At 34.3% G+C, this 27,478-nt stretch overlaps 1 non-coding gene across 1 annotated transcript; it reads left to right on the top strand.

Moving 5' to 3' along the window:
• Positions 1-22,294: 22,294 nt before the first annotated feature.
• Positions 22,295-22,401, top strand: LOC121205245 (small nucleolar RNA R71). Its single transcript, XR_005900330.1, has one exon. It is a non-coding gene; the product is annotated as a small nucleolar RNA R71 (small nucleolar RNA).
• The last annotated feature ends 5,077 nt before the right edge of the window (positions 22,402-27,478 follow it).

The following is a 27,478-nucleotide window of genomic DNA, read 5'->3' as shown; positions in this document are numbered from 1 at the left end:
TAAATTCAGTAGCCCCGTGCTTTCTGATTCTGTCAACCGGAGGCTTATTTAACCCTGTCTGATCAATTACCGGAGATATTGTAGGTGCAGGGGCGTATTATTCGGGAGTGGGGGTTGTGGAACAGCCGTATTAGTTCGAATGTATTGGTTGAACCAATCATTCATCACACTATAAAAAGCCTGTCTGGCCTCGTCGTTCTGATTGCTTGCAATAGGTTGAGAGTCCATCGGCGCTGTCCCATGCGCGGAGTAGGCGCTACACTCTCAACATCATCAGCTACCGCTTGATTGGGATTGGGATCCATTACTATACGAAAACACATTTTTAACTGTCAGAATTCATCATACTATCATATTAGTACTATATGGCATGTATAGCTAGACTCAAACACGCTATAATAGTCCTAGAATCGACTAAATCGTAGCTCTGATACTAATAAAATGTAACACCCCTAGCTAGAGTCCGATCACCGGTTTAGGCTATAACGTATTACCGAGCTAAAAATTTAATTTTTCATTCATAGAATTTAGCAATAAAAGTAGAAATCGAGCTAAACATATACCGAACCTTGAGTTATATATATGCCATTTTCATAGGCCGAAATGTTTACAATTACAAAACATATTTTGTCAACAGCCTAACCTATACATGCCATATCGAGTCCAAAATATAACTGTACGAAAAAGATTGATAGTATGAAGAACTGTTGACGATCCCCGAGACGGTGGCCAAAAATCAACAATCTATAAAACAGAGAAATAAGAAACAAAGTAAGCTTTTGAGGCTTAGTAAGTTTTAATCAATTCGTACTATTAAAACTTGTCATTTAAAATTGAACATTGAGTATCACAAAACTTGTATTCTAATTGTAATTCACTTGGCTAAATATACACCAGTACAGTAGTTACAAAACCTATTGGCCGATTATGTATGTATGTATACACAAGAAAACTTCTAGCACATATTTCACTATCTACATAGCTCATACTATAATTTTAGTCACATAATTTCATATGATGACTTACATTGACCAATTATATCCTTGTCTTATCCTCAAACACCGAATTCATTCACACACACACATATATATATCATTCTTTGATACTAATAAATCACTTAGAAATCAATTCAAATATGAGCACATAACACGAACCTTAACATGTAAGATATATAATACTTACACAACGATGTTTACCACAGACATTCGAAGTCACAATTTTACTTAACTTACTGGCATCGGTTCTGTAAAGTCTTAGAGCTCAGAATACATTACTAGCGTAAGCCTGCTGGACTTTAACCCGGATATTTTTCCAGCACGTAGCCTGCGGACCTCAAGTCCAGATATATTTCCAGCATATAGCCTACGGACCTCATGCCCGGATATATTTCCAGCATATAGCCTGCTGACCTCATGTCTGGATATATTTCCAATCTCATAAATATTTGGTCATATTTTAACACATCTCAGTCATCTTATCACTTAATAGTCATATATTACATTCGAATATAAACTTAATATGCACATCATCATTCACATTTTAGCTCAGGAGTTATATCTCATATCACTCATTCTTTTCACCATTTAATCTTAAACTCAAAGTGACCATCAGATTATAAGTCATATACATAAATTATCTAATATACAACTTTATTCAAGTGCAAGCCAAAGATCGCAATTCACCTACTATACTCTTATAAAGGCATCATCAATTATATACTAAAGGAAACTACTTAAAACTTACCTTAGATGTTGTCGATCGATTTCAACGGCTATTCGGTTACTTTCTCCTTTCCCCTATCCGACTTTGGTCCTCTAAGCTCTTGAGCTAAATCAAACAAATTTATTCTCAATCAAACACATACATAGGACAACCATATACGTTTCAAAAACCAATTTATTTGTATCATTTGTCCACTTTAAGTCTACCACTATTTCATTTTCAAATTTATGTACTTTGTAAGTTACATTCAAACACATTCGGCACTATGCATCTTTTCAAAATTTTCTTTTAACATTAGCTCAACTTATAACTTTCTTCTAATTAAAAACATTCAACAACCAACTAGTCATGGTTACCATAATCACAATTTAACTATATATAATATATATATAATCGAATGTCTCTATGCCACAAGGTACTTACATAAGGCATATATATATACCTATATGTGATTAACACAATTTAATCGATTACTCATTTTATGCACAACTGCGTAAACACACATATATATTTATAGCATGCCTTAATATATTATATGCCACATTCGACCCTAAACACTCAAACTTAGCTTTCATATACAATTTAATTTCATGATCAATTGTAGCAAATTGCACATAGGTTTCAGTCTTGCCGAACAATGACTGACTATGCATATCAAATAAAAAGCTTACTTAACACATAACTCACATAACCAAAGTACATGTAACCCTAATGTCCAAATATAAATATCACCCAAAATTCCTATGACTTAACCTTTAACTCCTTTTTAGCCGAATATCCATTAAACATCTAGTTCACATACACAAATACAATCTCATAAGGCTAATCATATTTTCATGTACACATCAAATCTATATATATATATATAGCCGAATATATATATACATATATATATTTATATATCTCATCAACCCGATATTTATTCCTATTCCCCTAACATAATTGGATCAGTTAAACCAAATTCATGTACATCTTTTAAGTATTCATACAACCTTTATAATTCACATAATTTGTGCACACACACCATTAATTTACTAATTAACTAAACACTTTAGAAATTTTTCCTTAACTAAACATGTATTCGGCAAGGACCACAAAAATTTCAATGAATCTTATAAACAACCACAACATTTTAAATTCATCTAATTACCCCCAATGACCGAATGCACATATATAAAAGTATTCAAATAATACAAAATTTTCTTTCTAAAATGCATATATCTATATACATACCGCAACTTCGATTCACACCTCCCAACCATGAATTCAACTTATTCATTTAAGCTACTTTAACATATAAACCACATCTTCTAAAAAAAATTATCAAATTAACACAAATTTATCTACTTGCCGAATGGCTATATGATCAAGGATTCATGAATTCAAACCATGGGTTAACTATACTAAGCCCTTATCAATTTAATCTCATAATCAATTAAAATAAAAATCACTATACATACCTTTAAATTAGGATAGCCATGGCCGAATGCCTTGGTGGTTTCTCCTTCAAAATTTTCTTTCTCAATTTCGGCAATGAAGAAAGAAAGATGAGTCTCCCTTATTTTTATTATCTTTACCTTATTTTACTAATTATTTTTATTACGAAATAATGCCATATCATATTATAATACTTAAATAAACATATATTATCCCAACACCATCATTATGGCCGGTCACCATAAACAAAAAATGGGTATTTGACATGCAAATCCAATTTTTTTATGACATGCATTAATAGGCCACTTTTAATTTTACCTATCATCTTTCCCAATTGTCTCACCTAAGTCTTATTTAATAATTCACATACAAATGAGAAAATTAAAGCATGAAACTTTCACACATGCATGTACACATACAAAAGCATGGAATATAACAGTCAATTATTTTTATGATTCGGTTCAGTGGTCCCAAAACTACTTTCTGACTAGGGTCAAATTAGGGCTGTCACACATGCCATTGATTTCCAAAATAAAGTTTCTTTATATTCTGAAATCTTGAGGTTGATCGTGTGATGTGTCTCTGACCGAATCCGACCTCCAAGCTCTTAACACTATAAAATAGGGGAAAAGGAAACAGGGTAAGCACTTTGTGCTTAGTAAGCTCATGTAACAAGAATTATACTTACCTAATATTTTCAATACAATGCACCAAACATTTAAATATCCATTTAATGCATTATTACCCTAACGTGCACAAATTCAACATTCAAGTTAGTGCAATAATTTCCATGCATCAATAATATATACCATGATTGATGAGCTCATCAATACCATGATTTCCATTCCCTTGTTATTTTTTCCATATTTATTCCATTGAATTTCTTGAAATTTTGATGGATTTTCAAAGGTACACTTTTAGTGTACAATTCTGGGTCCGTCAATTCATATTCATGTGCGCACATTTCCATTTTAGACAACACACTCCCGCGAACTTACCTCAATACTTGTTCATATACAAAAATCTACTAAAATGTGTATGTGAAAATTTCCACATACGTGAAATCACCCGTCTGGGCTAGATCCTTTTTACCATTAATTCCTTTTCAGAGATCCATCAAATTTTTCTTTCATTCAACCGATATTTCTTCCCCTGTTATCAAATATTCAATGTTTCATCAATTTTCATACAATGAACATTCAAATCATATTAAAATCAATAACATACATTTCAAGCGTTTAAGAATATAATTCAAGTTACACGAACTTCCTCGATACTTGTTCTTATACAAAAATATACTAATCCTAAACTTTTTCTTTTTCTCGATCTAGCTTCGTATTTGAATTTTTTGGATCCAAATAAATACATTTAAACATCAATTTAATACATTTCATGTTCATATGTAACATTCTCTATAATTCCACTATTATTTATAGTTCATTCAAAGCTGTCTACTTGAGTTGTAGTCACTACATTATTTATATCTTAAGCTACAAAATTCCAAATTAAAAACCGCTTGATTTTTCTGAAACTAGACTAAAATACTTTTCTACCATAAAATGTTTAGAATTTTTGGTTTTGCCAATAAGTACAATAAAATCTTCAAACTTACCCCTATTTTGCTATCTGACAGCTTTGACCTTTCATTACTAAAATTTAATTATCTTTTTGTACAAAATTTGGATGATGTTTCCATTTGTTTCTATTGAAAATAGACTCATTAATAATTTAAACCTGTAAATTTATCTTTTGCCATAATACATTCACCAAATTTATCTTTTTATTTATGAGCTCCTTTGTCTCCCGAGCTAAAATCTTAACTGGTTCTTCAGTGTAACTCATATTCGGCTGAATCTCTACTTTTGTCGGAGAAATAACATGTGAAGGATCCGATCGATACTGTCGTAGCATAGACACATGAAAAAAATTATGGATTCTATCATGTTCCGGTGGTAATGCTAATCGATAAGCGACCGGTCCAATTCTTTCTATGATTTCATATGGCTTGATAAATCTTGGACTCAATTTACCCTTTCGACCAAACCGAAGAATTTTCTTCCAAGGAGACACTTTCAGGAATACCTTGTCATTGACCTGAAATTCAATCTCTTTTCGTTTAAGATAGACATATGATTTTTGATGATCGGAAGCTGCTTTTAGACTATTCCGAATAACCTTTACTTTTTCTTTTATTTTCTGGATCAAATTAATCCCATGTATCTTCTTTTCACTGAGCTCTGTCCAATATAACGGTGTTCCACATTTTCTATCATACAAAGCTTCATACAGAGCCATTTTAATATTGGACTGATAATTGTTATTGTAAGCAAATTCAATCAAAGGTAGATACCTCTCCCAATTACCTTCAAACTCTAGTATACAACATCGGAGCGTATCTTCCAATACTTGAATTACAAGCTCAGATTGGCCATCTGTCTGAGGATGAAATACAGTGCTGAAATACAACTAAGTACCCAAGGCTTCTTGCAATTTGTCCCAAAAATGAGACATAAATCAGGGATCTCTATCCGATATAATGGAGACAGGAACTCCATGTAGCCTGACAGTCTCAAATATGTACAATTTAGCCAGTTTATCTAAAGAATAATCCATACATATCGGAATAAAGTGCATTGACTTTATCAATCGATAAACAATTACCCAAAGGACATCTTTTTTCCTCAGAGACAGCAGTAACCCCAATACAAAACCATAGTGGTATAGTGATTGGCTGAAGTAACCCTGAAGGTACCTGATGTTCAGCTTTAACTTGCTAACATATCAAACACCTTCTTACAAGCTCAGAGATATCACATTTCATACTTGACCACCAGTACATCTTTTTCAATCATTATACATTTTATTACTCCCCAGATGTACAGACATAGTACCGCTATGAGCCTCGTGTAAAACCTTCTGTATGAGCTCTGAATTTTGAGGTACACATACCCTACCGCTGAATAACAAACAACCATCAATCCCAACCTGAAATTCAGAATCAGTACCTGACTCACATTGTACCCGTTTAACCTGTAACTTCTTATCATTCTTCTGAGCTTTACATATTTGCTGTAGAAATGTCAGTTTAGCTCTCAATTCAACTATGATTAAACCATCATCAGTCAGTGACAATTGAGTATTCATAGCTCGTAAAGCAAACAGAGATTTCTAGCTCAAAGCATCAGCTACAACATTAGCCTTACCCGGATGGTAATTAAAAATCAAATCATAGTCCTTTATCAGTTCAAGCCACCTGCGCAGTCTTAAATTCAAATCTTTCTGCATCATCAGATATTTCAGGCTTTTATGATAAGTATAAATATGACATTTCTCACCGTACAATTAATGCAACCATATCTTCAGTGCAAATACTGTAGCAACTAATTCAAGATCATGTACTGGGTAATTTCTGTCATGTGGTTTATGTTGTCTTGAAGCATAGGCTATTACTTTACCTTCTTGCATCAAGACATAACCTAAACCATTTAATAAGGCATCACTGTAAATAACAAATTCCTTACTCGGTCCAGGTTGCACTAATACAGGTGCTTTCGCTAGTAGATCTTTCAATCGGTTGAAACACTGTTGACATTCATCAGTCCACTTGAACTTTACATCATTTTACAATAATCGAGTCATCGAAGAAGCTATCATAGAGAACTCCTATACAAATCTTCGATAATAACCAGCTAAACCCAAGAAAATTCTAACTTCAGATACATTCTTTGGTGGACTCCAATTGACAATAGTTGAGATTTTGCTTGGATCTACCCTGATGCCTTCGGCGGATACAATATGTCCGAGAAAACCCACATCTCGAAGCCAAAATTCACAGTTACAGAATTTAGCATATAACTGCTTATCTCGCAGAATTTGCAACACAATTCTCAAATGTTCTACATATTCTTCTTCATCCCGAGAATAAACCAAAATATCATCAATGAATACTACCACAAATCTGTTTAAGTATGGTCTGAATATTCAGTTCATCAAATACATAAATACTGCAGGTGCATTAGTTAGCCCAAACGGCATAACCAGAAACTCATAATGCCCGTACCTGGTTTTAAAGGCTATCTTTGGCTCATTTGACTTCTTTATCTGTAGCTGATAATAACCTGATCGGAGATAAATATTTGAAAACACTGTAGCACCATTCAGTCGATCAAATAAATTATCTATCCGTGGTAACGGGTACTTATTCTTTATGGTTACTTTATTAAGCTGCCAGTATTCGATACACAGTGTCAAAGACCCATCTTTCTTTTTCACAAACAAAATTGGAGCACCCCAAGGTGAATGACTCGATCGAAAAAACCTCGATCAACAAGTTATTGTAACTGTGTCTTTAACTCCTTTAATTCTATAGGAGCCATCCGGTATAGAGCTATGGAAATCAGAGTAGTTCCCGAAATCAAATCTATAGAAAATTTCACTTCTCTTTCTAGTGGCAACCCTAGTAATTCCTCTGGAAATATATTAAAAATTTCACGTATCCCTAGCACTGCCTGAATCTTCGACTCAAATACCTTGGTGTCTAGTACATAAGCCAAGTAAGCATCATACCTTCTTTTTTACATACCTCTGTGCTGCCATCACTGAAATCACATCAGATAACCCCTCTGTTTGATCAGGTTTAACTCGAAGCAACTCACTATTCTGACATTTTAGCACAATATATTTCTATCTACAATTTACTACTGCATCATGCTGGGTTAGCCAATCCATGCCCAATTGCACGTCAAATTCATCAAATGACAGTAACACCAAATCAGCCAGGAAACAATAACCTCTAACCATCAGTGGACTATTTTTACAAATTTTATCTAGCAAAACAGATTGGCCGAAGGGGTTTGAGACTTTAACCATAAATTCAATAAGTTTGGTAGATAAATCTTTAACACATGCAAGCTTTATACATAGATATGAATGCGTAGAACCGAGATTAATTAATGCAATAATATCAGTGTCAAGTAAAGAAAATGTACTAATAATAACATCGGGTGCTGAGGCATCTTCTTTGGCACGAATGTCATATGTCCTAGCAGGTGCTCGTGCCTTAAGAAGTCCTTGGATTAGTGCATTGAGAACCTTACTCTCTACCCAAATACCCAGTGGCTGAGGTAGAACAATCCTGGTATTTCTTCAATTTCTTTGAAGCAGAAAACTGAGATTTTCCCATCGGTCTTTTACTAAAAATTCGAGCTTCCCTCTCTGTCTGTTTCTTCTCTTTGCTCAATTCTTCTATTTTATAAGCTCTATCTACCAATGTAGCAAACTTTCAAATTTAAAGAATTTCAAAGTAGCTTAATATCATCATTCAACCCTTCTTAGAATCGTTTGTACATTTCCGCTTCTGACTGTTCCCATTCCCGAGCATATTTACTCAACCAAACAAATTCTTTTTCATACTCAGATACTAATCTGTTACCCTATTTTAGCTCAAGAAAATATTTTCTCTTCTGATCGAGGAACCTCTGGCTGATATATTTCTTTCTGAAGAATTCCTATGTAATTTCTTCTTTCGGAACAACTAAAGCTTTAGTATTCCACCAATGGAAAGCTGTGTTATTTAGTAGTGAGACGACACATTTCAGACATTCTTCTGGTGTGCAAGATAATTCCTCCAAAACTCGAGTAGTATTCTCTAACTAGAATTTAGCCAGTTCAGGATTATCATCAACTGCTGCTCAAAATTTTTTGGCCTCATATTTTTGAATTTTATCTACTGGAGCTTTCCCTTTTCTAATAGATTCAGTACTTGTACCCTGTGGGATCTTGGGAACCGGTGGAGGAACAGGAAGGGGGGCTTGAGCTTGTTGCATTATAAGGTTAGTTCTTAAGTATTGACTAAACCATTCATTCATCGTTTGAAAGAAGGCTCGTTTTGCCTCCTCACTTGGCCCTCAGATACAAGCCTTGTACTACTAGCAACTTTGGCTTCCCTCTGTGCCCGTTCTAGAGCCGGAGCATGACTCTCAGCTTCCACGGATTGAGCTTAGTCGATGGGCATTTACTATAAGAAAAATGCATTTAAATGGTCAGGAGATATCACACTATCAATAATAATTTAAATGGCATGTATAGCTAATCCCATATTTGCTACGTCGATCCTAGAACCGGCTAAACTGTAGCTCTGATACCAACAAATGTAACACCCCTTACCCATTTTCGTTTCCAGAATAGGGTATGAGGCATTACCGGAGTTTACGAATTAATTTTTTTAACTCAATATAACCCCTTTATAGATATCTAACCTTCCCTGCAATTTTAAACCGAAACCAATCCATATCAACCAATCCAATTCAACATATTTTCAAGATAGATTTATGCATATTTATAAGATAACCTTATCATATACCAAAACCAAGATTTGTTAGCCATACCAATGGTTGACCTTATAATCATTTCACATTAACATTTACTTTATTAGCTTATACATGCCATCGATTTCTAAAATAAAGTTTCTGGACCGGTTTGTGGTTGTGTTTATAGACGACATTTTGATATACTCTCGTGATGAAGCCGAACATGCTAAACATCTAAAACTTGTGTTACGGATTTTATGAGATAAGCAGTTGTATGCGAAATTCAGTAAATAAGAGTTCCAGTTAAGTGAAGTCAGTTTTCTGGGTCATGTGGTATCAACATCAGGTATTTGGGTTCATTCGAGCAAAATTTCAGCTATACTTGATTGGAAACCTCCGAAGAATGTTTCTGAAGTCTGGAGTTTTCTGGGACTTGCTGGTTATTATAGACGGTTCGTGAAAGGTTTCTCTATGATTGCAGCCCCGACGACAAAGCTATTGTAGAAAGAGGTTAAGTTCTAGTGGTCAGACAAGTGCCAGAAGAGTTTTGATTAGTTGAAAGCCCTGTTGACCGAAGCCCTAGTGCCAGTTTAGCTAGAATTGGGTAAAGAATTTGTTATTTATATTGATGCATCTTTAAATGGTTTGGGCTGTGTTTTGATACAGAAAGCAAAAGTTATAGCTTATTCCTAGAGACAGCTGAAACCACATGAAAAGAACTATCCGACAGACGACCTAGAATTGGCAGCCATTGTGTTCGCATTAAAAATTTAGCGTCACTATCTGTCTGGTGAGAAATGTCATGTCTATTCTGATCATAAAAGCCTGAAATACATTATGACTCAGAAAGACCTAAATTTGAGACAACGGCAGTGGTTAGAATTGTTAAAAGATTACGAGCTTGTGATTGACTACCACCCGGGGAAGGCTAATGTTGTTGCTCATGCTTTAAGCCAAAAATCACTATTTACTTTGCGTGCAAGGAATGCGCATATTGCTATGTCTGATGATGGTTAAATAGTAGCTGAATTGAAAACAATACCATTATTTATTCAACAAATTTGTGATACCTAGAAGGTTGATAATGAGTTGAACACTAAACGTGCTTAGTGTGAGACAGATGCAAATTCAGAATTATGAGTTGATGCTAATGACTATTTGAGATTCAAAGACTGAATATGCATTTCGAGGAATTCAAAATTGGTTCAACTGATTTTGAATGAAGCTCACAGCAGTCGATTGTCTATTAGCCCAGGTAGTACAAGATGTATAATGATCTGAAACAGCTTTACTGATGGCATGGTATGAAACAAGATATTTCTGACTTTGTTGCAAGATGTTTAGTCTGTCAACAAGTAAAAGCCGAGCATCAGGTACCAACTGGATTGCTTCAGCCAATTATGATACCTGAGTGGAAATGGGATAGAGTTGCTATGGATTTCGTATATGGTTTACCGTTGACACCGAGCAAGAAAAATGCAATCTAGGTTATTATAGATAGATTAACTAAGTCGGCTCATTTTGTCCCGATACGTACAGACTATTCACTGGGTAAGCTAGTTGAATTGTATGTTTCTCAGATTGTGAGATTACATAGTGTGCCTATATCTATTGTTTCAGATAGAAATCCAAGGTTTACATCGCAATTTTGGAAGAAACTGCAAGATGCTTTAGGTACGAGATTACATTTCAGTACTACTTTCCATCCGCAAACAGATGACCAGTCTGAACGAATCATTTAGATACTTAAGGATATGTTGAGATGTTGCATTCTAAAGTTTAAAGGTACGTGGGAACGATACCTGCCTCTTATTGAGTTTGCATATAATGACAGCTTTCAATCAAGTATCAAAATGGCACCTTATGAAGCTTTGTATGGTCGTAAATGTCATACACCGTTATACTGGACTGAGCTCAGTGAAAATAAGATACATGGGGTTGACTTGATCGGAGAAACTGAATAGAAAGTGAAAGCGATTCGTGAAAGTTTGAAAGCAGCGTCAAATCGTCAGAAATCTTACGCAGACTTGAAACGTAAAGATATAGAGTTTTAGATCGAAGATAAAGTCTTCTTGAAAGTCTCACTATGGAAGACAATACTCAGATTCGGTCGTATAGGCAAATTGAGTCCGAGGTTTATTGGGCTGTATAAGGTTATAGAGCGTATCGAGCCGGTTGCTTACAGACTATTTTTGCCACCTGAGTTAGAAAAGATTCACAATGTTTTCCATGTTTCAATGCTTAGGAGGTATCGATCTGATCCTTCACATGTGATTAGTTCGTCTGAGATTGAAATTAAGCCCGATATGACCTACGAAGAGGAACCGATTCGCATTTTAACTCTTGAGACTAAAGAGTTGCAGAATAAGAAGATTTTGTTAGTTAAAGTACTGTGCCATAAACACGGTGTTGAAGAAGCAACGTGGAAATCAGAAAATGCAATGAGAGAATGCTATCCAAACCTATTCACCGGTAAGATTTTCGGGGAAAAAAATCCCAAAGGGGAGAGAGTTGTAACAGCCCAATTTAGACCCTAATCGAAATGGTGGTTTTGGAACCATGAATCCTAGTTAGAAAAATATTTAAAACCTATATTCTATGTTTATTTTGTGTGAATTTATATCTGTGAAATTTTCGTGATTTAGTTTTGTCGTTTAAGTGTCCGATTAAATAAAAGGACTTAATCGCGTAAATTGAAAATTTGGTAGTTTAATATATAAAGGGGCAAATGGTTAGTGGCTTTTTAAAATGAAGGATTTAAGTTGTAAATAACCAATTGACATGTTGAATGGACGGCTATAGGCTTATAATATATGACTATGTTATAAGTTTATTAAGGTTAATTTAGTAAACTATTAATAAAAGTTAATATAATATAAAATATATCATAAACATTAGTGTTCATACTTTTGTTTCACCATTTTCAAAACTTCATAAAAGAAAAAGAAAGAAGACAAGCTAGGGTTCAGCCATAACCAAGCTTGATTCAAGGTGAGTTCTAGCTCGGTTTTTGATAATTTCTACGTTTTTGAGATCGTTGCTTCGATTACTACAAGACTCAAGCTTTAATTTTAGATTTTGATGAATATTTTGAGTTGAGCCATTGTTGATAGCTGTGATTTTTGTTGTTTGATAGTGAAATATGTAAGATATGTTTTAGATTAACATATTTTGTATTGGAGTTTTTGATGATTTTGAGTAATTGGGGCTTAATTGCAAAAATAATGATTTGAGGGACTAAAATGTGAAATAAATTGAATATATGGACTTGTTTGAGAGTGAGAACAATTCGGTCCAACATAAGTATTTGGAAATTTTGTGAATTTTGTGTTTTGTGCAATAAGGACTAAAATGTAAAAATTGTAAATGTCAAGGGTAAAATGGTAATTTGCTCATTTATGTGTTTTTTGATTAAATTGAATGAAAATATGTTTGAATGAGCTTAATTTGAATATGTTTAAATCAAGAACCAAAGAAATCGGATTTGGATAGGGGAAAAACGAAAGTTGTCGACTAGCAGCCGTGTCCCATTTTATGACGTCCGTGGTAAGTTTATAAGCAAATAGACGTGTTTATTGGTAATTTAATGTTATTTTTGTATGCTGTTATGAAATGTTAGAATTTAAATATGCTATGGCCGAACATGATTAAATTTGACTACTACACTTCCGAGTTCAATTCAACTGAGATACGACGTCAAAAAGCCTCGTATGAACCTTAGGAATAGCTAGGATACATATATCATGACATAGGATTCCAATATATGTGTGCAAGTAAGACCATGGCATCGATTTGTGATTTCGATATGTGTTTACGAGTAAGACCCTATCTAGGATAGTGGCATCGATATGTAACTACATGTAAGACCACATCTGGGACGCTAGCATTGTACGATTTAGGTGATTATTCGAGTGTCCTACCCAATTCTGAATGGTTCATCAGGAAAAGATAAGTCAAGTTCGAGTATGTAAATCAAGCTAAATGGCCAGGTATGAGTTAGTTTGATGTTTACTAAAAAAGGTAAGTGTGTTCGGCCTATTGTACCTTATTGAATGAGTCTTAATTATATGTATGTGTGTTTATGTATATTTGGCCAAATGACTAATATATGTACATGAAATTATATTACGATCTATGGGTTTATGTAATTATGAGTATGTGAACTAGGTTTACATTGAATATTCGGCCTTGAAGGTTAAATAATAATTTGCTAATTTTGGCTATATAGGCATTCAGTTAAAGTGATAGTATAATTAAATACAAATATATGTATATGATTATATGTATGTAACATGAATACATTAGTGCTTGGATTTTAACTGTGAAATGATATAATACTTTTGTTTAGTTTAGTTAAGTTGATAACATAATTGAATTGTTTATTTGCTTATGACTTACTAAGCTTTGATAGCTTATTCTGTGTGTAATATTTACTCTGTTTTATAGATTTACTAGGTTATGAGAGAATAAAAGGATAATATGTATTTAGTGCATGATATGATTTATGATGGAAATATGAATAGTGGAATGAATAAAAGTGTTGGACAGATGTTTACTAGCTTAATTGATTCGATTGCTAAGTGGAAGTATTGCATGTGTTTTATGAATAGTTGGTCGAATGCTCTACTATGTATTCAATACTAAATGTGATTGCTATTTCAAGGTTGATTGCGTATTATGTACATGTACATGTTAGCATAGTCGGCCATGGTACAAACCATTCAACATTTATATGTGATTACTTATTAAATTATATAATATTGTTGCATGATTAGACATGGATACTAAGGATTTGCTTTTAATGTTAATCATGGATGACATTAAGAGATTAATAGTTAAGATGTCCAAATATTTATCACTACTTTGTAGTTGAACATGTAACTTTAGGTATACATATAATAAGTGTTCTTTGTAGTGTGCGCATGGAATGGTTAAATTTATTATGACCATATATTTTTGTCTTAATGATTATAGTATGTATGAATAGTCCTTACTGATTAATATCTAAAAAGAATTATATGGAAATGTATTATGATTATCGTGAAGTTGTTTCATTTTGTATTAAAGGATAAAGCATGCAAGTTCGATTTGTCTATTACCTAAGCCACATATGTAGTGGTTTAAAATATGTATTATGCCTCATTAAATTCTAAAAAAAAATGTGTATGTGATTTGGTGACTACATGAATAATTATACAACTGGTATTAGAAGTATGTTTGACCATATTGGTTTTTGATAATATAGTGTACATAAATGCATTGATGCAGTAAGCAATACATTGAGTTTAGTTGCGACTTGTATATACAAGATGTATATCAATGTATGTTCTGAAACGTGAATTAATTTTATTTTCAATTATAAATGAATTTGATTGAGTGAATATTTTATGTAAATGTTTGGAATTGAATTGTGGATCAGTAATGCCTCATAATCCTAATCCGGCGATGGATACAGACTAGGGGTGTTACATCTTCAAAGCCTAGTGAGCTCTATTCTCCAACTCTAATGGCAAATGACATGCCTTCCCAAAAACCAACAGATAAGGAGTCATTCCTAACGGTGTCTTAAATGCTATTCGATAGGCCAATAATGCATCATTGAGCCTTGGAGACCAATATTTTCTACAAGGGCATACTACATTTTCAAGGATACCTTTGATCTCACAGTCCACTCTTTCAACTTGCCCATTAGACTGAGGGTGATAAGCAGTAGCAATCTTGTGTTTCACATCATATTTGTCAAGTAACCACCTAAGCCATTTGTTCACAAAGTGAGAACCTTCATCACTAATAATAGCTCTTAGTGTCCCAAATCATGTAAACACATGCTTATGTAGGAATCACATGACTACCTTAGCATCATTTGTAGGATATGCTTCAGCTACAACCAACTTGGACACATAATCCACAACAACTAAGATGTATTTGTTCCCATATGAAGAAGGAAACAGTCCTAATAAGTCAATGCCCCATATGTCGAATAATTCAACCTCCAAAATGTTTGTTAAGGGCATCTCATTCCTTCGTGATATGTTTTCACTCCTTTGGCATCTATCACAGTTCTTCACATAAGCATAAGCATCTTTTAATAGTGTAAGCCAAAAGAAACCTACTTGCAAAATCTTTGCTGCGGTATGTGCACCACCAAAGTGTCCCTCACTTGGGGATGAATGGCAATGATGTAAGATATCAGCAATCTCACTTCCAACTACTCACTTTCGATATATTATCTGCACACTGTTTAATCAAGAACGGGACCTCCCAGAATAACACTGTCATTTTTGAAAGAGTTTCTTCCTTTGTTGGTATGTCAACTCTCGAGGAATTATTCCACATGCTAGATAATTAGCAAAATCAACAAACCAAGGTGTTTCATGAATTTGACTCACCTCAAATAAGTGCTCATCTGGGAAATTCTCGTTGATAGGCACAAGTGATCGAGTTACCTCATCTTCCTTTTCTGTCTTGGATCTCAAGGTCAAATTCTTGGAGTAAAAGCATCCAACGAATTTGCCTCGGTTTCACATCTTTCTTCGTGATCAAGTATTTAATGGCCACATGGTCAGTAAATACTGTAACTTTGGTACCTATAAGATATGAGTTGAATTTGTCAAAAGAAATATCTATAGCAAATAGCTCCTTTTCAGTTACCGTATAATTGAGTTGGACTCCCGTCAAGGTTCTACTTGCATAGTTAATGGGGTGGAACACTTTATTCCTTCTTTGACCCATCACAGCTCCGACAGCGTAATCACTTGCATTGCACATCAACTCAAAAGGTGTGAAACAATTGGGTGTAATGATTATTGGGGTTGAGATTAACATTTTTTCAGCTCTTCAAAATCTTCTAAACATGCTTTGTTGAAATTGAACACTATATCTTTCTCTAACAATGAAAACAATGGTTTAGAAATTTTCGAAAAATCTTTGATAAACCTTCGGTAAAAATCGGCATGGCCTAAGAAACTTTTGACTCCTTTCACATTCATTAGGGCCGATAATCCTTCAATTACGTCTACCTTTTTTTGTCGACTTCAATTCCTTTCTTTGAAATTCTATGCCCTAAGACAATCCCTTCCTTAACCATAAAATTGCATTTCTCCTAGTTAAGGACTAGATTTTTCACTTCGCATCTCTTCAGTACCTTAGCTAAATTACTTAAACAAATATCATTAGTGTTACCAAAAATAGAAAAATCATCCATGAAAACCTCAACAAAATTTTCAACCATATCAGTGAATACTGCCATCATGCATCGTTAGAATGTTGTAGGTGCATTACATAAACCAAAAGGCATTCACATAAAACCAAATGTACCGTACGGACAAGTAAAGGTTTTTTTATGTTGGTCTTTCAGAGCGACAACTATTTGGTTATATCCTGTATAACCATCTAAAAAATAATAGAATTCATTACTTACCAATCGATCTAACATCTGATCCATAAATGGCAACAGAAAATGGTCCTCCCGAGGAATTTTATTCAATCCACACGGTTTGAACCGTTGGAGTTGAAAGTCAGAGAATTTGTGCAACCCAAATTGTCAATCGAAGAACCACCTACACTTGAACTGAAGGTACTTCCTTCAATTTGAAATACGTTTATTTTGGTAATTTTTACCAAACTGACAAAAGATCAAGAGGAGCAATTAATTTTTGTTCTGAAGAAATTTAAGAAAGTAATTGGTTGGACTATAGCTGATATTTGAGGTATAATCCCTTCATTTTGCATGCAAAAAATTATTCTAGAGGAAGGTGAAAAAGCTTGAATTGATGGGAAAAGGAGGCTTAATCCTATTATGAAGGAAGTTGTGAGAAAGGAAGTGATCAAATGGCTCCCATTCTTTTTAATAATCTATTAGGATCCCAGATTTGTTACAACATCAAGCACTTGTTGAAGAAAACCCAATTGATGTTGTTCATCAAAGGGTAGTACTCATCTTCTTCGACATCAGGTAAGTTAAACAAATCATTGATGGACCTAGAGGTAAGAGGTACCTTTTTCTTCCGAATGATGACCTCAGTGGCATCTTGTATGGTCAAACTTGCATAGAACTCTCAAACTTGTTCATAATCGGAAGGCGAACGAGTATCACAAAATCGTTCCCACTTGAGAGCATTGATTGTCTTTCTAATTGGCACAAGGACAACCATCAAATCATTACTCTTCAAGTTAAAACCTTTTTCTGGCATCATAGGTTGATGCTTGAAAATTTAATCAAATATCTCTTTCACTTCTTCATCGATCACAATTGGGTTTTCAAGAGTAGTCTTTGACGATCTAGTTCTTTTTCGAGACATGGTATTTTCCCAAAAATTTGGCAAAGTTCTGCTTATAGGGGAAGAAAATAAATCGGCAAGTGGGTAAGACTTGCTCAGCAAACCTTGTGACGGCAAAGAGGTTGCGGCGACGAAGGCAACGTGCGGCAGTGACGTTGATGCCCCGGTGATTTCTTTGCAGTGGCAATAGGAGATTTCGACAAAGGGGAAAATAAATAGAGTTTCTTTCAGAATTTAAGGTTGACGACACAATAGAAAAGATTAGGGATTTTTTTGGGGTTTAAGCAAATTTCTTTAAGGGATATGAAAAATAGTAGAATGAAGAGGGGTTTATATAGGGAAAATTTAGGGCACCATGTAGCAAAAACTTAGATATATTAAGGTTTCTTGGGCGGCAAGCAATGGAAGTTGCGGCAATAAGTGTGGAATTTTTCCTCTTTTTGTTGTCTTGGGCCTCAAATTCAGACTGTATCTTACTAAAGAAACTGATTAGACTTGGGCCAAATTTGACCCCTTTATTAACAAAAAAATTTAAAATTTAAACAAAACAAATGAAACTAAAAGAAATTTTAAATCTTAATTAGAAAATTTCTTCTCAATAAATGACATTAAATTAATTCCCAAGAAAGGTTGAAGGGGTCACAGCGGTCCCGTTTAAGTTCGTATCTCCTTAGATAGAATTAATTAAGTGTACTAAATTAAGAAAATAAATCCTAATTATATATTTATTTACAAAACAAGTTTGTGAAAAATCAAGGGTCTGTTAATTTGAACGAGGATTCAACTCGCTCAATTTCACCATCCTAATAATGTTTGAGACTTTGACCATTAACTTTAAACGTACCTCCATGAATGTCGTATAATTTAACAACTCCATAAGGATAAACTCGATAGATGCTATAAGGTCCTTTCCATCGGGATTTCAGCTTCCTAGGAAATAACTTTAGCCTTGAACTGAACAAGAAAACCTTCTGACCTTCCTTAAACTCGTGAGGTCGTATATGACTATCATGCCATCTTTTTGATATTTCTTTACACATTTTTGCATTCTCATAGGAAAACAACATCAACTCTTCCAACCCATCTAGTTGTAACATCCTTCTCTCACTAGCTTGCTTAAAATCTAAGTTCAATTTCTTCAAAGCCCAGTGAGCTCTATTCTCCAACTCTAATGGCAAATGACATGCCTTCCCAAAAACCAACCGTTAAGGAGTCATTCCTAACAATGTCTTAAATGATATTTGATAGGTCTATAATGCATCATCGAGCCTTCGAGATCAATCTTTTCTGGTAGGGCATAGTTCCTTTTCAAGGATACCTTTGATCTCACGGTTCACTCATTCAACTTGCCCATTAGACTGAGGGTGATAAGCAGTAGCAATCTTGTGTTTCACATCATATTTTTCAAGTAACCACTTAAGCCATTTGTTCACAAAATGGGAACCTTCATCACTAATAATAGCTCTTGGTGTCCCAAATCGTGTAAACACATGCTTATGTAGGAATCCCATGACTACCTTAGCGTTATTTGTAGGGTATGCTTCAGCTTCAACCCACTTTGACACATAATCCACAACAACTAAGATGTATTTGTTCCCATCTAAAGAAGCAAACGGTCTTAAGAAGTCAATGCCCCATACGTCAAATAATTTAATCTCCAAAATGTTTGTTAAGGGCATCTCATTCCTCCGTGATATGTTTTCGCTCCTTTGGTGTCTATCACAGTTCTTCACATAAGCATAAGCATCTTTAAATAGTCTAGGCTAAAAGAAACTTGCTTGCAAAATCTTTGCTGCGGTATGTGCACCACCAAAGAGTCCCCCATTTGGAGGTGAATGGTAATGATGTAAGATCTGAGCAATCTCACTTTTAGCTACACACTTTCAGATTATATTATCCGTACACCAGTTAAACAAGAACAAGTCTTCCCAGAAATAATAACGACTTTCACGAATGAATTTCTTCCTTTGTTTGTATGCCAATTCTCGAGGAATTATTCAACATGCAAGATAATTAGCAAAATCTACAAACCAAGGTGTTTCATGAATTTGACTCACCTCAAATAAGTGCTCATCTGGGAAATTCTCGTTGATAGGCACATGTGATCGAGTTACCTCATCTTGCTCCAACCTCGACAGATGATCATCTACTTGATTTTCAACACCTTTTCTATCTTGGATCTCAAGGTCAAATTCTTGGATTAAAAGTATCAAACGAATTAGCCTTGGTTTCCCATCTTTCTTCGTGAGCAAGTATGTAATAGCTGCATGGTCAGTAAATACTGTAACTTTGGTACCTATAAGATATGAGCGGAATTTTTCAAAAGCAAAATCTATAGCAAATAGTTCCTTTTTAGTTACTGTATAATTGGGTTGGGCTCCCGTCAAGGTTCTACTTCCATAGTAAATAAGGTGGAACACTTTATTCCTTTTTTGACCCATCACAGCTCCAACAGTGTAATCATTTGCATCGTACATCAACTCAAAAGGTGTGATCCAATACGGGGTAATGATTATTGGGGCTAAGACTAACCATTTTTTTAGCTCTTCAAAAGCTTCTAAACATGCTTTGTTGAAATCGAACACTGTATATTTCTTTAACAACAAACATAGTGGTTTAGAAATTTTCAAAAAATCTTCGATAAACCTTCGGTAAAAACCGGCATGGCCTAAGAAACTTTTAACTTTTTTCATGTTCATTGGGGCCAGTAATCTTTCAATTACGTCCACCTTTTTTTTGTCGACTTCAATTCCTTTCTTTGAAATTATATGCCCTAAGACAATCCCTTCCTTAACCATAAAATGGCATTTCTTCTAGTTAAGGACTAGATTCGTCTCTTCGCATCTCTTCAGTACCTTAGCTAAATTACTCAAACAAATATCAAAAGTTTTAGCAAAAACAGAAAAATCAACCATTAAAACCTCAACAAAATTTTCAACCATATCAGTGTACATTTCCATCATGCATCGTTGGAATCTTTTAGGTGCACTGCTTAAACTAAAAGGCATTCACTAAAAGCAAACGTACCGTACGAACAAGTAAAGGTTGTTTTGTGTTGGTTTTCCAGAGCAAAAACTATTTGGTTATATCCTGAATTACCATTTAAAAAATAATAGAATTCATTACCTGCTAGTCGATCTAACATCTGATCCATGAAAGGCAACTGAAAATGGTCCTTCCGAGTGGCTTTATTCAACTTTCTGTAGTCAACATAAATTCTCTGAGCAGTAATAGTTCTTATTGGGACCATTTCATTATGCTCAATCTCAACAATTGTAATTCCACCTTTCATCGACACACACTGCACGGGACTTACCCACAAACTATCTGAAGTGGGATAGATGATTCCTGCATCTAGCCATTTGGTCACTTCTTTTCTCACAACTTCCTTCATAAAAGGATTAAGCCTCCTTTGCCCATCAATTCGAGCTTTTTCACCTTCCCCTAGAATAATTTTGTGCACACAAAATGAAGGGCTTATACCTCGTATATCAGCTATAGTCCAACCAATTGCTTTCTTAAATTTCTTTAGAGTAGAAATTAATTACTCCTATTAATCTTTTGTCAGTTTGGTTGAAATAATCCAGGAAAAGTAGAAAAATTACCTAAATAAACATATTTCAAATGGGAAGGAAGTACCATTAGTTTGAGTGTAGGTGGTTCTTCGATTGACAATTTGGGTAGGGACTTCAATAGCTGGTTAACTTTCCCCCTTTTCAACAGGCTTGTCCTCAACATCAGTCAATCGGGGTACCAGAATTTTACCACTTCGCAATGCCACTGCCTTGATATGTTCTTTACCCAAATTTCTTGGATTCTCAGTATCACTTAGCAAGGTTCCTTGTGGTCTATTACGAGGCTCCGTAGCTAACTGACCCATTTGGTTTTCGAAACTTTTCAGTGTTGCTGCTTGACTCTGGATCAAAGCGTATGTATTCTTTCAACAAGTTCTCCAAACTATTTGATCATTCAGCTTGAGGTGGTTTTGGAGCTTGCTGATTAAACCCCTGAGATTGGCTGGGTCTATACTGCATAAAGTTGTTGTTTGGTCCATTTCCTTTGTTACTCCAAGAAAAGTTGGGGTGATTATGCCATGAAGGATTATAGAAGTTGGACTGGGGTAATTATCTACTCCTATTTTGATGTTGCTTCCCCACAGAGTATATTTACTAGGGATTCAATGGGCAATTCTCGAAAGAATGACCTTCCCCATAGTACACACAGGAAACTACTTCAAACGGACTTGGTGGCTGAGCTGCAAAATTATTAGCACCATTAGTGGTAAACTACTTTAACATAGAGGAAATAGACGATACCTAAGCTGATAAAAAAGTGAGGGCATAAACTTCATTAACTCCAGCTACACGTCTTCCTGAAGTTGTTCGATTTGTTGGCCATTGATAGTTATTGCTCGCGATCCTCTCGATGATCTCATAAGCCTCATTATAAGACTTAGACAAAATTGTACCATTCGCAGAAGAATCTACCATCAATCTTGTATGTGCATTGAGACCATTATAGAATGTCTCCAACCGGATACAATAAGGAATCCCTTGATGAGGACACTTACGAAGTAACTCCTTGAATCACTTCCAAGCCTCATACAAAGACTCGTTATCCAATTGTTGGAAAGTTGTGATCTTGTTCCTCAACTTAGCATTTTTGCTAGCCAGAAAATACTTAACCAAAATCTCTTTGCTAATTCTTGCCATGTAGATATATAACTTGGTGGCAATAAATTGATCCATGCTCATGCTCGATCTCGCAACGAGTACGAAAACAACTTCGACCTCAGTGCGTCTTTAGTCACACCGGCTATCTTGAATGAGTCACTCATCTCCATAAACAATTGAAGGTGGAGATGTGGATCTTTCGTGGGCATACCAATAAATTGTAAGAGTATGCCCAATGATCAATCATGAGATGGTTGTAATAACATACTTGGTTTATCATGTTTATTAATATAAGGCGTTGCCATTATTATTTGAGTTTCTTTTCTGTGTGCATAAATAAACTGTTTTATAATAATGTCTTGAGAATAATATCATTATTCTTAAAAGATCCTTAGTCAAGTATTATTTTTGGCTAGGACAATAATAATGCATTAAGACTAACATGTAGTTGATTGATGATAAAGAGTTGTCATTGACATGGAGTGTCAGAATCAATGCATGAATATGTGTGTTAGAGAACAACATATTGGACTGACCCGCTATGAGTATGTTTCTTGGATTATTATGTAATTGTCACAACATTACTCATAGTTATTAATATGTAGATGATCCTCATACTTGAGATCATCTTTATCCCAACATCTTGAGTTGTATATTTTGATACAGTCAAACAAACACCGTAACTGGTTGTTCTATAAAGACTGATGTTGGATATACCACAATCTATGTTGAGGGATATAGTTGAACAATATAGGATAAGTCCCTCCTACATAATGGGAGTAATATCTCAGGCCACTTGATTGAGTGAGGCTAGAAATGCATGGCCATGCTCAAATAAGTTGATATGAGATGTCTTACTTATTTGTGTATCATAGTCTACTCAAGGTATCAAGAAACATGGGATAGACTATGCAAGTGTGACTATTCCATGACTTGTGTCCATTCCAAAGATATATGACTTAAGGATTAATGCATGAAAGGTTAATCACAAAAGGTTATGTCAAATCATGACTTCTTGTAACTTAGGTAGCATTGATGCATTGTTAGATGCCACTCATTGTTTGTAACATTAGAATCATTCTAATATTACTGCTAACATTACAAGAACCTATAGGGTCACACCCTATGGTTGAAATGAACGAGGTAAAACATAGTTGGTATATTGCTTGGTTGTCACATGAATTAAATTAATTATAGAATTAATTTAATTGGGCAATCAAATTGTTGAACATACTATATTTACAAGGATGTTGTACACATAATCAGAACATAATTTTATTGATATATGAATTTAGTTCATATATAAGTTAAAATAAATATAGTTTACCGAAATCTTTATTATAATTAATGTAATTATAATTTTTCGCTTAAACATTATTATATTTATTTGAATGATAATTATTATGTTCGGATTAATTTTAATGAATTAAAATTCATTATAAATATATACGAATTAAGAGCGAGTTATATATAGCAAGGGTAAAAACCCTAAAAAGGATATATAAAAACTAGCCCGAGAATATGCAAAGTGGTCTAGCAGCCATTTAGCAAAATACTCTCTGAAAATAGTTTTCTGGATTTCTACCGTTCATTGTCAATCGGGTGGACTACGTAGAGGCCGACATCGGAAAAGGTTGCGGCTTGGTTCGATAGTGGTTCAGCATTCCTGTTGCCTAGGCATTGCTGTCTACTCAGATTGAAGTTTCGGTAATTTCGAAACCTTTTTATCACCCTGATTCGTTCCTTACACATGGATCCTTGGTTTGGATCACCGATTTTTTTTTTAATTTTTCGCTGTGCCTTGGAGGCACCGGTATTCCAACATAAATTGGCCCACCGTTTATATCATTTGAAACATCACTGGTTTCAATTTGAAATGGGCTGCCTCAATATCTGGCCTTCTAATTCTTGGATTTAACTCATTGAAAAATGGCATAACATATTGTCTGATGCATCGATCCCTATCATCAGCAATTAGGATAGGATTTTGTACATGTTCGGCTTCATCACCTTGGTCCTGATTTTGATTTCCAAGGTCCATCTCGTTCTATCTCTGAGCTATTCGTTCACGTATTCTTTGTCTAAAAGTTCACTCAATTTCAGGGTCTACTAATAGTAAATCGATAATCTGATCTATGCTCATAAACACCTAGAAAGAAAATTACAAATTTAAAAAGAATAAGTTAGTACTGTTAGAAATAACCAAATTGAAAATAAATAACTTCACAAAAAATGACTATGACAACAATTGGCTATCCCCGGCAACGACGCCAAAAACTTGTAACGTACGACTGTGTACACTTGCACAAACCTGAGTGTTACAAGTTTTTGGCGCCATTGCTGGGGATTTGTGCTATTCAAAAACTTGGAACACTCGGGTTTGTGCAAGTGTACACAGTCGCTGTGAAGTAATAAGTAAGTATCGAGTTATCGTCTCCACAGGGAATGTATTTGTGCTAAGTCACTTAATTTGTAAAAGTGTATTAACAATTTGATAAATAAAAACAATATAATTGAGAAGTGATGAAAAATTAAGTATATGAAACTAAATGCAATGATCCCTAATGCAATTTATCCTAAGTATGCAAACTATATGAATGAGATAGATTTTAGCAGAATTAACACAATAAGCAACAATTATAACATAAATAAGCTAGGACAATTACTTTAATTAAACTCAAATTATTTATCAACATGCTTATCAATATTTGGAAAAACATTCCATGGCAACTCGATCTTTCATGAGTTTGGAAACCACGTTAGATCATTTCAGAATCTTTACTTAGTAAATACGCATTTTACTGATCCTTATTTACTAAGAGTTTCTTAGTATTTGTACGAGGTAATAGGGACGTGTTAGGTTTGAAATAGTTTAATCACACAAATCTAAAAACTATGCAGATACCAAAGCCTACTTGCAATTTAATCGGGTTAGGATCTAAATTGAATATGCACATTTCCATTATGCGTCCATTAGCCGTCGTCTGGTTAGGATTACTCAGCTAATTCAGGTACATTTCAATCAGGTATGAACAAAATACAGACTTGATTTTAATTGAAAACATCATTGATTGAGGCACAAATATTATAAGCAGGAATCAAATGATTATTATTAAATCAAAGCAATCATCCTAGCTTAAATAAAATTAAGCTATCATTGTTGTAAACAAGAACAAAGAACACATAGCAAACATTCTTGAATTAAATTAAAGTAAAAAAGATTAAACCCAATTCAGAGTGACTGTCACCCAAGACTCTGACTGATGAGGGCTACTTCGTTCCTTCGCTTTGTTCCTTTGCTAATGGCTCTCCGAGGTATCCGACCAAGGGTTCTTTAAGAGACTAATTTGCTCAAAATATTTATGCAAAGATGATGATAGGCGTGAGGGCTAAGAAATCTAAGAGAATTGAGAGAGGAGAGAATGATGAATGAGTGAGGGATGAATGAGGGATGAGGGATGATTGAAAAAATGAGAAAGGGGCTCTTTTTTATAGGTGAGGCATGGGAGCTAGTTTGCTAAAAATAAGAGTGCCCATCTTTCAACACACCTTCCAAGGGTGGTCGGCCATGACTTTTAGGAATGTAGCTAATTTTGCTTGAGTGCCACAACAACTCAGGACTAAGACTCGATCACCAGTAAATCTTCGGGCAAATCTCTGATTTCTTCAACTCTTCAAGAACCTTGTGTAATTAACCCAAAAGATGGTTTATGAACCTCCATATTCAGCCAAATTTTGGGTTGACTTGGCCTTCCATTTGGACGGTTTTGTAATCAAATTAAAGCTCTTAGACCTGCCCAAAAATAAACCAATACGTTAGAGGACCAAAGAACTAAATTTTACCAACTTAATTAAATTAATTAAAACCCAAATTATTAATGAAATATTTTAAAATGAATTATTAAATATAATTTTATATTTTATTATTTAATTTAGTCATGCATGGCCCAATTTATGTCATAAAAATATAATATGCTCAATTTAATATAAAATAAGCCATTTTATGCATGAAAACTATATAATAAAGCATAAAATCACATAATAATTTCTATGTCCTATTTTCATTTTTTTACATATTTCATTAATTTATTAAACAATTACCTGGTTTTAACAACAAATTTAAGCAAAAAGGCGATAATTTATATAGGAAAAATCCTAAATAGTTTTCAGTTTACACACCCCCAAACTTAAATCATTGCTCGTCCCAAGTAATGTTCATGCACAGCACTTGGTCTCGCTAAAGCAAAATTGGTAAAAGTGTAATCAACATCAATCATTGCCCCATAATCATGTATTAATAAATTCATGCTCATCGATCTTCTTCATTAACAAGTAATTCATATGCAGCCATTTTGAAAATTTTATACTATGTTTCAAGGTATGCCAACATGAATCATAGCATGTATATACGTCATAGCCATAGATAATATTCTTTCATTCAACATAATTTCTCATCAATCAAGTAAAACAATCATAAGGCTTATTTATAATCTTCATATGTTGAATTAGGACTTCCTCTCCACTAATGTAGGTGACGTAATCATCAAATTAATAGGTCATTTATAAGGTTGTAATAGGGCTCGGTCAATGGTAGGGATTTAAGAGATGAGATATTTCAGTTTCAAGATCTTAACCTTTAACTTTGTCTTGGTTTTCTCACAATAAAACCTTTTTCTTTACGTGAACCTTTGGAACTTCCCCAAACTTATTTTGAACTTAGGCTCATACATTTGTTTCCTTTTTGAAGACTAAGCAAACTTTTCTTCACCCTTTTTACTATTTTATTTTTTTTATTTTTTTTATAAGCATGAGCACATACATCTTTATGAAAATTTCCTCAAATGTTGGTTACCAAGACAACTTAAGTTAAGATAGGTGCACAAAATTAGGATAACTTACAAAGATGGTAATGTGTCTTGTAATGTAGGTTCATTGCAATAAACAGGCCTTTAAGCTCAAACTTGTAGTTTCAAGGGTCTAATATCATAAGGTGGGATGGAAAAGGCTCAAACGATCCAACGAAAATGGTGCCTATATCATTTTAGATTTTTATGTCTCT

The sequence above is a fragment of the Gossypium hirsutum genome, chromosome A08, assembly GCF_007990345.1.
Source record: "Gossypium hirsutum isolate 1008001.06 chromosome A08, Gossypium_hirsutum_v2.1, whole genome shotgun sequence".
NCBI lineage: Eukaryota > Viridiplantae > Streptophyta > Magnoliopsida > Malvales > Malvaceae > Gossypium > Gossypium hirsutum.
Note: the sequence above shows the minus strand (reverse complement) of the source record. Positions and strands in the feature narration are given on the sequence as shown.